Source organism: Cajanus cajan, chromosome 3, assembly GCF_000230855.2.
Source record: "Cajanus cajan strain Asha chromosome 3, NIPB_CcT2T_4, whole genome shotgun sequence".
Taxonomy (NCBI): domain Eukaryota; kingdom Viridiplantae; phylum Streptophyta; class Magnoliopsida; order Fabales; family Fabaceae; genus Cajanus; species Cajanus cajan.
Window position 1 is genome coordinate 2,224,248 of NC_138519.1, and position 12,916 is coordinate 2,237,163.

Here is a 12,916-nt window from a genome sequence, read left to right on the forward strand (position 1 = left end):
GGATTCCTTGGCCTTGGCCATAGTCTATCAAAGGCAGCCCTAGAGATTCGAGACCTCAACCCGGCCGTAGCGCTTCATCACCTGACCACAGCACTAAAGCCGGGGCCATTCGTCAACAGTCTTTGCAAGAAACCTCCTACGGATATTAACGACCTGCGAAGAAGAGCAGATAAATATATGCAGATGGAGGAGTTGGCCGAGTTCCGAAATCAAGCCCGAGCTGAACCATCAGGAAAACCCGAAAAACCAATGGAACAATCCTATAGGGGGCGAGGTAAGGAGATTACGCTTCGGGATCGGCCCACACGGGGTCCGAAGTACACTCACTACACTCCACTCAATGCAAGCCGGGCTGCAGTTCTTGAACAAGCTCTGGCATCGGAAGTTCTGACCGTCCCAAAAAGAGCTTCCACGCCACCGCGCGCCGATACCAGTAAATCTTGTCGGTACCATCGCAATAGGGGGCACTCTACCGAAGAATGTGCGGCCCTTAGAGACAAAATTGAAGATTTAATCAAGCAAGGCCAGCTTCACAAGTTTGTGGATCGATCTGATTCGCAACGAGCACGCCAACGTCAACCTAGACATGACCCGCCTCGGCAAGATCGCGCCGATAGACCTCGCCACGAGCGAAGCAGATCGCGTGAGAGGAAAGATGAGCCGACATCTTCCCATAGGCGAGTCATCAACACCATTGCAGGGGGATTCGCGGGAGGAGGATCAACCTCTTCGGCGCAAAAGAGACATTTACGCGCCGTCCGGTCGGTCAACGTGGTCAGTCGACAAACCGTTCGAAGATTGCCCGCTATAACCTTCACCGACGCTGACTTCCAAGGGATCGATCCCATACAGGACGATCCAATGGTAATTAGTGTTGAAATCCACAACTGCATAATCAAGAAAACCTTAGTGGATCAAGGCAGTTCGGCCGACATTTTGTACTGGAATACCTTCAAACAATTGGGAATCTCAGAAAAGGAACTCATGCCATATGATGATCCCTTGGTTGGATTCTCGGGAGAAAGAGTCAGTACCAAAGGATACATTAAGCTTTTCACTCGCTTCGGCGTCAACGAGCAAGAGTACAAGGAAATCCAAGTTAAGTACATAGTGGTACATGCTAATACTTCCTACAACATTCTCCTCGGTCGGCCGTCATTGAATAGATTGGGAGCCATCGTCTCAACACCACATCTGGCAATGAAATTTCCATCTGACCAGGGAAAAATTCTTACAATGCATGCCGATCAAAAAGCAGCTCGAGAATGTTACTTCGCTAGTCTGCGAGTACCCCCCGTGGAAGGAAAGCAATCGAAGTCAAGGAGAGTTCACGTGGTAAACCCTACGACAGCAGATAAATCCTCGGCATGGGACTTGGATCCAAGAATGAATGAAGATGAGCGAATGGAATCCATAGAAGAAAAAGTTGAAGTCCAGATCGGCCACGATACATCGCAAGTCACGTACTTGGGAGCTGGATTATTTGAATCAGATCGCCGTGCATTGAGCAAAATCATCCAAAAGCACGAAGATCTCTTTGCATGGATCCCCTCAGATATGCCGGGCATTGATCCAGAGGTCATGTGCCACAAGCTCTCTGTTTGCCGAGAAGCCAAGCCTGTAGCCCAACGAAAAAGGAAGATGGGCACCGAAAGAAAACTAGCTGTCGAAAAGGAAGTGACCAAACTACTTGAAGCAAGGTTCATCCGGGAAGTATAATACACAACTTGGCTCGCTAACGTAGTTATGGTCAAGAAATCAAACGGAAAATGGCGAATGTGCACGGATTACACCAACCTGAACAAAGCCTGCCCAAAGGACGCTTACCCTTTGCCCAACATCGATCGTCTAGTTGATGGTGCTTCGGGGCATAACATGTTGACATTTCTCGATGCCTATTCAGGATATAATCAGATCCAAATGCACCCACAGGATGAGGAGAAGACCGCTTTTATCACCGACTCGGCTAACTATTGTTATCGAGTAATGCCATTCGGCCTTAAGAACGCCGGTGCTACCTATCAACGACTTATGAACAAAATATTCAAAGGTCAGATTGGCAAGAATATGGAGGTTTATGTGGACGATATGGTGGTCAAATCCAACAACCTTAATCGTCACATCACAGACTTGAGTGAGATCTTCCACCAGATTCGGCATTATAACATGAGGCTCAATCCGGAGAAGTGCGTCTTCGGAGTAGCAGGCGGCAAATTCCTTGGCTTCATGCTTTCAGCCAGAGGCATTGAAGCCAACCCGGATAAGTGCCGAGCCGTAATCGAAATGCGGAGTCCTCATAATGTCAAAGAAGTACAACGATTGGCTGGTCGGCTTACAGCTCTATCAAGATTTCTTCCATGTCTCACAGAGGTAGCAAAACCAATCCTCAAACTTCTGAGAAAAACAAACAAATTTGCATGGCCCGAAGAATGTGAAACGGCTTTTCAAGCGTTGAAGTTGCGTCTCGGAACCCCCCCAATACTCTCTAAGCCCGATCCGTCATCGGCCCTGGTGGTATACCTATGTGTCTCCCAGGAAGCCATCAGCTCAGTCTTGATACAAGAAAAAGAAACTCAAGTGCCCATTTATTTTATCAGCCGCATGTTGCAAGATTCCGAAAGTCGGTACCAGTTACTTGAAAAAGTGGCACTCGGATTGGTTCACACGGCTCGGAGATTGCGGCAATATTTCCAGGGACACAAGATTGTGGTTCGAACCGATTGTCCTATCGCTAAGGTCTTGCGAAAACCAGAACTTGCAGGCCGAATGATGGCGTGGTCAGTTGAACTGTCAGAGTTTGACATCTCATTCGAACCCAGGGGGCCGATTAAATCGCAACACTGGGCTGAGTTCATCAACGAGTTGCAACCTAGTGGTCAATTCCAAAGCGATCAATGGACAATGCATGTTGATGGCTCTTCGAACAACATTGGCAGCGGGGCAGGCATAATTCTGGAAGGGCCAAAAGGGATTATCCTTGAGCAGTCAATGCACTTCGGTTTCCGAGCCTCCAACAATCAGGCCGAATACGAGGCGCTATTAGCAGGGCTAAGATTGGCTGAGGATATTGGGGTTCGGCGCCTAATTTGCTGGACAGACTCGCAGATTGTGTCGGAGCAAGTTAATAATCACTTTCAAGTAAAGGATCCCAACTTGCTTCGTTACTATCACCTCTTCCACAACATGTGTTCTAAATTTGATGACGTTCAGGTTCGACACACGCCACGAGAAAACAATGAACGAGCCAATCAGCTAGCCAGGTTAGCAAGCAGTTCCAAAAAACCAGGTCAACTAAGAACTACCTTGCACCTCGAATTACCCACTCCAAGCACCGCTATGGTCGATTCCATGGCAGTAGAAGAAGCAGGATCGGCAGCACCCGATACATCTTGGATGACCGAGATTCTTGATTTCATTCTTCATGGCAAGGAACCGAATGAGCCTTTACCCGCCAAAAACCTGCGGACCAAAGCTGCCAGATATTCGGTCATAGGGGGACAGTTGTACAGGAGGGGTTTCTCAACTCCGTTACTCAAATGTATAGAATCGGAGCAATCTGATTATGTATTACGGGAAGTTCATCAAGGCATTTGTGGATCGCATTCGGGTGGACGAACCCTCGCGGCAAAAGTGTTGAGGGCAGGTTATTATTGGCCAACCCTCAAGAGTGATTGTGCGCAATTCGTAAAACGATGCATTCAATGTCAGAAGCATGGAAATCTGATCCACGCCTCGGCAGAACAGCTTCATACTATCAGCTCGCCTTGGCCATTCGCTCTGTGGGGCATGGACTTGCTCGGCCCATTCCCCATTGCCAAGGGCCAATGCAAATTCTTGTTGGTGGTAGTCGATTACTTTACAAAATGGATTGAGGCCGAGCCACTCGCCACCATTACGGCAAGCAACGTTCAGAAGTTCCTTTGGAAGAGTATTATTACGCGTTTCGGAATACCATACGCCATCGTCACTGACAATGGACTTCAGTTTACAGATCGCAAGCTCAACAAGTTTTTGGCCGACTTAGGCATTCGCCACCGATTCACCTCAGTCGAACACCCGCAATCAAATGGGCAGGCTGAAGCAGCAAATAAGGTCATTCTTGGGGAGTTGAAGAAACGCTTAGGCGACGCTAAGGGAGCTTGGGCCGATGAACTGCTGGAGGTCCTATGGGCCTATCGGTGCACACCACAGTCAACAACAAAAGAAACTCCCTTTCGGCTAACATATGGTACGGACGCTATGATTCCTGTCGAAGTGGGGGAGCCATCGTTTCGGAGGCAGCATTTCAATGAAGACAGCAATGAAGCATCCCTCCAGGCCGAGGTAGATATGATCGATGAAGTTCGTGCCAAAGCTCAGATCATGGCGGAAGCTTGCAAACAACGAATGGCGAGGCGATTCAACTCGACACTCGTCAAGAGGGAGTTTCAGGTAGGAGACCTCGTGTGGAGGATTCAAGGGTCGGCGAGACGCAATCCTAGGGAAGGCAAGCTGGCGGCTAACTGGGACGGCCCATTTCGTATCCGCCATAACCTCGACAATGGAGCATATAAACTCGAAGAGCTGTCGGGCAGGGTTGTTCCAAGAACATGGAATTCATCTCACCTGAAAGTGTATTTTAGTTAGGTTTTTTAACTCAAACATTGTAATCACACCATATTTTCTCTCGGTGCACTCTTTTCCTTATCGGTCTTTTCTCCCCTTAGAAAAAAGTGAAAAGGGGTTTTGGCCGACAAGATTTTTAACGAGGCACTCATTAATGAAACACGATTATTATCTCTATGTCAAATTGGTTATTTCAAGTTAATCGTACAAGGCTTCCCTCCCGAATAACCCATTCGGCTAAGGACGTGCCTTCGAAATCACGAAAAAAGGCTTCCCTCCCGAATAACCCATTCGGCTAAGGACGTGCCTTCGGAATCACGAAAAAAGGCTTCCCTCCCGAATAACCCATTCGGCCAAGGACGTGCCTTCGGAATCACGAAAAAAGGCTTCCCTCCCGAATAACCCATTCGGCCAAGGACGTGCCTTCGGAATCACGAAAAAAGGCTTCCCTCCCGAATAACCCATTCGACCAAGGACGTGCCTTCGGAATCACGAAAAAAGGCTTCCCTCCCGAATAACCTATTCGGCCAAGGACGTGCCTTCGGAATCGCACAAAGGCTTCCCTCCCGAATGACCCCATTCGGCCAAGGATGTGCCTTCAGAATCGTACAAAGGTTTCCCTCCCGAGTTAGTCAGCTCGGCCAAGGACGTACCTTCACAAGAATAATCAAAGGTTTCCCTCCCGAGTTAGTAAGCTCGGCCAAGGACGCACCTTTAGAAATAGTCAAAAGCATTTCCGGATGACCCCCATTCGGTTTTGCTTCAAAAGCAAAGCATTTCCGAATGACCCCCGTTCGGTTTTGCTTCAAAAGCAAAGCATTACCGAATGACCCCCGTTCGGTTTTGCCTCAAAAACAAAGCATTTCCGAATGACCCCCGTTCGGTTTTGCTTCAAAAGCAAAGCATTACCGAATGACCCCGTTCGGTTTTGCTTCAAAAACAAAGCATTTCCGAATGACCCCGTTCGGTTTTGCTTCAAAAGCAAAGCATTTCCGAATGACCCCCGTTCGGTTTTGCCTCAAGCAAAGCATTACCTAATGGCACCCATTTGGTTTTGCTCCAAAACCAAAGCTTTTCCAAATGACCCCCATTCGGCCAAGAATGCGCATTCAAAATCCCAAGGCTTACCTCCCAAATCCGAAAGAACCCTTTCGGTATTGCTCAGAAAGCAAGTCAATCCGAAAGAACCCTTTCGGCATTGTTAAGAAAGCAAGTAAAACCGAAAGAACCCTTTCGGCATTGCTAAGAAAGCAAGTAAATCCGAACGAATCCGTTCGGCATTGCTCAGAAAGCAAGTAAATCCGAACGAATCCGTTCGGTATTGCTCAGAAAGCAAGCAAATTCCGAACGAATCCGTTCGGCATTTCTCAGAGAGCAAGCAAATCCGAACGCACCCGTTCGAAGTTTATCAAGCAAACAATTCCGAACTCACACGTTCGGCATTACTCAGCACAAGCAAGTCCGAATGCACTCTTTACATTGTTAAAGCAAGCTTTCAATCCCGAACGACGCCATTCGGCATTCACCAAAACGCAAACATTCTCGAATAAGCCCGCTCGACATCATAAGTGCTCTCTTAATTTACAAAAGGTGTTATAATGCATAGGTGTCATCTTAATTTGTACAGGTTAAGTTTTACGATTGGTACAACATATCGGTATCATACGAAGATATTAATCGGCTCGGAAAATTAAACATTCTAACAATTCAGTCCAAGACATTTTTAAATCCAGAAAAAGAAAAACCTTCATTTAAAGAGTAACACAAGTGGAGGCTCTATCGGCCTCCTTGCTACACATTAGTCCTAAAACTACTCATCGGGGTTGCTCACCGAATCATCCTGAGCGGGAGCCTCCGTTTCCCCCTCGGGACGGGGATCGGCAACTTCATCCTCTTCATCAGATGAAGTATGAACATCTGTGGCTTGGGGGGCATCCAAAGGCTCCTCATCATCCGGATTCCCCCCTTCGGGCATATCAGCAAACGACATAAGAGACCCTTGGTAAAAATCTTGAGTCATGTCGAACTCAAAATCCTCGGGAAATTGGCCGAAGTGCTTGGCCTGCCGAACGGCGTGCTTAAACCCAGCCTCGTGTTGAGCAACAATCTTCTCTTTTGCTTGCTCTTTCAGATTGTCATAGGTAGCTTGGGCTTCCTCCATTCGGCGACGCTCCTCGTTAGCTGCTTTCTGGAGATCCAGACGAAGAGTATCGATTTCCCGCCGAGAAGCGTCCAGCTCGGCTGCCAGGTCTCGGTGTTTGGCTATTGCTTGTTCATTAGCCTCTAACGCCTCGGCCGCGATCTTCTCGGCCTCTTCCACACTTCGCTTCAAGTGCTCCACCTCGCCGACAGGCTCCATGGCAAGATGATGAGCTAAAGCCAATGAGCGAGACTGTACCTCGCAGAAAAGCCTCCACTTGGTCTTGGTGTCCAGAGTGGCCAAAAACTCCTGCCCGAATGGAGAGACCATATCAGGCCGAATCACCGTTTCGGCCGGAGTGTCGTCACTCAGAAAGGCCCGAGACATCAATGGTGGCGGCACCACAATCACAGTTCAGTTCGGCGAAGCTGTAGGCGTAGACTTGGCCTTTTTGGCTTGTTCTTGTCGTTCCTCGATGTTCTTCCTCTTCGTATTTTCCCGACCCGAATCTTTTCCTTTCTTTTCTTTCTTTTTTTTGCGTTCGGGGGGAGGAGGCAGCCTGTTATCATTGGTCGGTCGAGGGGAGCTCGCGACGGTGGAAGTCCCCACCCCTCCGGATTGCCGAACTTGCTTCACCCGAGCAGCCAGCAAGCTACGAATGTCCAGCTCGTTCGCACCACTGGTAACCATGATTCCTGCAAAAAGGATTATGTAAAATATCAATAGGAATTAAGTTACATCTTAATTCGGACAAATAACATACCTATCAAGTCATTCCACCAACGAGGGGATTCAACCACATTGATCAAAGACCTAGTCGGCAAACGTCGGGGTAGACGAAGCAACAACTTAAGATCTGTGCGCTCTTCGGTCGTCAGCATCTTCTTCGGCACGACATCATAAGGCCGAGGGGTACGCGTCCAGTACAACGGAAATAAAGGCTTTTCGTCCTTATCAAAGAAAAACCGTCTCCCATTCGGCCTGATGGTCACTCGGAAAAATCCGGCCTTGAAATTTTTGTATGACGAAGTGAAGCTATCCAATAACAAGCGATCACTGACTCGGCTTAGAGAGTGCCACTTCGCTAATATAGTAGGCCGAGACGAATAGAAATACAAAAATAGAAGGGGAGAAAGCTTGATACCGACACACTTGCACAAGTGCTTGAAACCTTGTAGCTGTGCCCAACTGTTCGGGTGCAACTGTGTCGGTGCAACGTTCAACATCCTTAATACTCCCATGGTAAACTCATCAAACGGCAGTTTTACTTTAAGATCCCGAAGAAGGCAGTCATACATATAAAACGACTCCATCTTAGCACCGCTTTGATCAAGGCAAACCAGGTCGGGATTCGGTGATGCATTATTCCGACACGATCGAACGCCAATTGGGTATGGGGTCTCAGTGGCATCAAAGTTCAGGCAGTTGGTGTAGTCCAAAAGTCTTGTAATCATATCTGTATCTCGGTATCGGGAGTAGTAGGAAGTAACCTCCCCGTTTACCCATTCGTATCCAGGTAGTTCGGAAGGACCATATCGCTGGCGATTCGATACGCGCTTCGGCCTTTTCTCAATCCCTTCACTCCCACTGGTAGATGTCTCTCCCGCAGCAGAATCACTCTGATTTGGCCTTTCGGCATCCTCAGGAAACGACGCTTTAGAACTCGAATCACTGGACGAGGACCCCCCGGATGACGACGACCGAGAGCTGCTTGCCGAAGAGGTTAAAGAAGCAGTAACCATGGCTACAAAAAACTTACCAATTTGCTCGGAACACCAAGATCGTTCGTTGGATCAGCTTCGGAAGTCTTAAGCTCTCGCAATTCGGTGGAAATCAATACGTGCAAATGGCCCTACCACACCACCTATTTATACACCCACAAAGGCGGGAAAATTTGAAGTTTTAAAACTAAATGTAACCGTTCGATCCTTCAGATCCAACGGTTACAGTGGTACACCCGTTCACATTCCTCCAACGGTTACAATGTTACCCTCAAAGGAAGCCTCACCTTCCATTAAGGCTGGGGGGCAGTGTACAGGTAGGGGCATTCGGCCACCAGGTAGGGGCATTCGGCCACCCGATTCGGCCACTCGGCCACCTGATAGCTGACGTCCAATCGGCACCAGAATGACCGAACCAGGTGGCCGAATGCCGTTCGGCTACCAGACGATCCCTAAAACTTATATTCCTACTAATAAAGATAAGAATGCACTCATAATCGAGGATTAAGGGTTAAGCTTACCCGTAATCCGATTAGGAGCGTATTACCTAATTCGGTAATCTTGTTACAGGGCCCATGGAAGTCCGGGCCCATAAATGTCAGTATAAATAGCTCTTGTCACGAGGTAAGGTCACTGTTCATTAATTGCTATCGATATCTGTGCTTTGTCCTGACTTGAGCGTCGGAGTGCCTTTTGCAGGTACCTCCCCCCTCACCGGAGTATTTGATCGGAGCACTCGTTCGGCCCTCGGAATACAAGAAGATTACTAGTGTACCCTTCGGACAGGTACAGTTATAATACTGCAAATGAAATTAATCTTTTATTCATTAACCTAAAGATACTCGTAACAGGAAAAAAAACCTAAATTAGGGGTGATATGCAAATTAACATCCCTAAGTAAAATTTGTTATAAGTTAAAAGTAAATAAGAAGAGGACAAAATACTTATTCCCCAAAAAAATAATGAGATACTTGGACGCATGGGTATCATAATATGAAATTTCTTAAATATTATTATTTATTTATTTAGTATAAATACATATATTTTTAAATATTTTTTTACTCTAAATATATGTTTCAAAAAAATTATTTCTAATTTTATTGTATGTTTTACCCCTTTAAAAGTTTATATTTTGGCAAATGAGAGAGAGAGTATATTTAATGAGAACATTATAATGAGAGTATTATGGATGTAAGTGAGTCGGGTTGAGTAGAGTTTAGATAAATCTATTATTTGACCCAATCAAAATTTAGCAGGTTGAATTAAGTTAGATTTGTGCAATTTTTTAAAAATTCAACCGGATCACGAATGAGTTAGATTGAGATAGGTTAATCGAATAAACATAATTAAATTTATTTATTTTTTGTGAAATTTAAATATTTTAAAATAGATATAAATCTTTTGATACATTGTTACAAATACAATATTATCAACTTATAAAACAAACAATGATACAAACTAAATTCTAAAATAAACTTATTAATTTGTTACATTATTATTAACTCAAAAAATTAACATTAATTAATACAATATAAAATTCAAAATAAATATATTATATTATTATAATGTTATCAACCTAAAACATAAAATTTATTACTAAATAAGAATGACAGTGAGTATTATCATGACTAATTGATTATTTAAACATTATTATTATTATTATTATTATTATTATTATTATTATTATTATTATTATTATTATATACGATCGAGTCGTATAACTGGTTGAAAATGCAAAACCCGTTACTCAATCCTTGGATCTGACCTGAACATTGAAAAAATATGATTTGAACTCATTGAGTCAGTTTGGATTCACAGGTAACCCGTATCCCCTTACACTCTTAGAGAGCATGTCTTATTATTTATGAGAGAGAATAAGAGTAAGTCATAGCCTTTAAATTATTGATAAAAATAGTTAATGATCAAGATGAAATCTCAATTAAATATTTCCTCACAAGATTATTACAATTATCTCTTTCACAAATCACAACTATCAATATCATTGTTACCTACCATTACAATCAACACCACCAACACCATCATCATTACCATTACCACTACACTTGTCTCCACTATCGATGGTGACAATGCAAGCAATGATGATGATAGTTGTGGTGGTAATGATGCCACCAACCTTATTGTCACTGTCATTGCTATTATTGTCAATGATGACAATGGTGATGGTAACATCTATGTTGTTCTTACCATCAATATCACTATCATTGTTATCATCGTGGCAATGACAATAGGGTAATGATAATGATGATGAAGATAATAACGACATATTTGTCACAACCATTATCGTCATTTTTTGTTGTTGCCATCGTCAATGTTATTGCTTGCAATAATAATAGTGACAACAATAATAGTGCTAATGATGGTGATGACGGTGGGTGATGATAATGTTGATAGTCGTGTAAGGGATAATATTAATAATCTTATACGGAATGCCTATAATTAAGTTTTACTCTTCTCATCTAATAAGACATGCTCTAATTTGATAGCTCACATATATGTGTGTATACTTACTCACGTTGTAGCATTGTCATTCCAATCATAAATGTTTTTATACAGGCTAAATTGCACTTTTAATCACTCTATTTTCATCAATTTGCAATTTTAGTCTTTCTATTTTAAAATAGAAATATTTAGTCTATCTAATTTTAAAAATATGAAAATTTGGCCTCTTATTAAAATGACATATACTAATTGTTAAGTTTTAAAGTTTACACATATTTAAGTGATGTGACATTTAATAATATGATATTTAGAAGAAAAAAAAGACTAAAAAAAATTTGTAAATGATATTTTTATTAATAAATTAAATATCAACCACTCATAAAATATATACAAACAAAATTCTTTGTATGTTATTTTTTCACTTTTATCCTTATATATGGCATTAGTAAATGCTATGCCATTTAAGTGATGACAGATCACCAAACATCAAAATTTAACGATCAACAAATATAAAAATGATAATAGGATCAAAATTTATATTTTTAAAAATAGAATAGTTAATTATCTCTATTTTAAAATAGCAAAAACAAAATTGTGGGTCAATAAAAATAGAGGATAAAAATGTAATTTAGTCTTTTATATATTTTATTTAGTTTTATGTTTAATTTTAAGTATTACTGTATTTGTTTATATATATATATATATATATATATATATATATATATATATAACTCTTTCAATTAATTTACATTTTTTTAAAATAGTTAATTTAATTAATAATATTAAAATTTGTAAATAATTTAAATTATTTATTAAATTGTTCCTTTTTTTTTTTTAAATGCTTCCAAAAAAACTTTATCCTAAAACCTAATACCCTAAGTAACACCACGAAAAAAAATTGACAAACACTACCCAAAAAATGTTAATAAGCCGAAGATTGTAATGAAAGTAGCAAATGGTAATGAAGATATTTAAGGATAAGGATAATTGTATATGGGTTACTAGTCTTGAGAAAACCAACACCGTGTAAAAAACGAACAGATGGATGGTAAAAATATTCGCACCCATAGATATTTGCATATAAAATCTGTTATAGATAATAAATAGATAGGTTAATTGGGTATCCGTGGATAATAGAGACGGATAATTTTTTACCCATTTACAAATGGGATGGAGGCGAGTATGATGACATTCATACCCGCGAGTACTCCTTTAATAATATTTCTTAAATATCTTAATTATTCTTGCACTATATAACTCTAAAACTACACTCTTTCATCTTATTTTCTTATAAAAGTGAGGTTGATGAAGTTACCAACATGTGTTAAACATGTTATAAAATTATGTTAGATTTAATTTGATTAATTTTTTAGCTTTGATTGGACCAATAAGATTTATGTATTTTAAGTTGTTTACTTTAATTTAAAATTATTAAATTGAATTATTATAACTTTGTGATATGAAACTTTCACTTACTTGTTATATTGATGTATTTTAAATTATTGATTATCTTGCATTTTTATTATTATCTCTTCAATTTTTTTTTTAAATTAAACGTTAAGTTTAGATACTCTTTTTATATTCCCACTAATACGTATACCATAATATGAAAAAGAAATATTCATTTATATTAAATATTATATTTGATTTTATAAAGGTTTTATTATATTTTTATCACTTTAATGCAATTAATGAACTAATATATAATTTTGGCATTCAAAAATTGTATACTCAAATTTAATCTGTTTACCTTTTTATTATTTAATAAAGAAAATTTTTGAATATAAGATTATATGCATATTATTTTAATTTTTAAGTGTTTTAAGTTTTTCAATTTTTATAATTATCACAATTAGGGGTTCATTAATTTGTATTAATCTCCTAAAAATTAATTTTTATTATGACTAAAACTCATAAAAAGAATTTGCGTCAAAATTTTTGAATTCAATTCGTTAAATTATTTTACATTTTCCCTCTCAAACTTCATCAG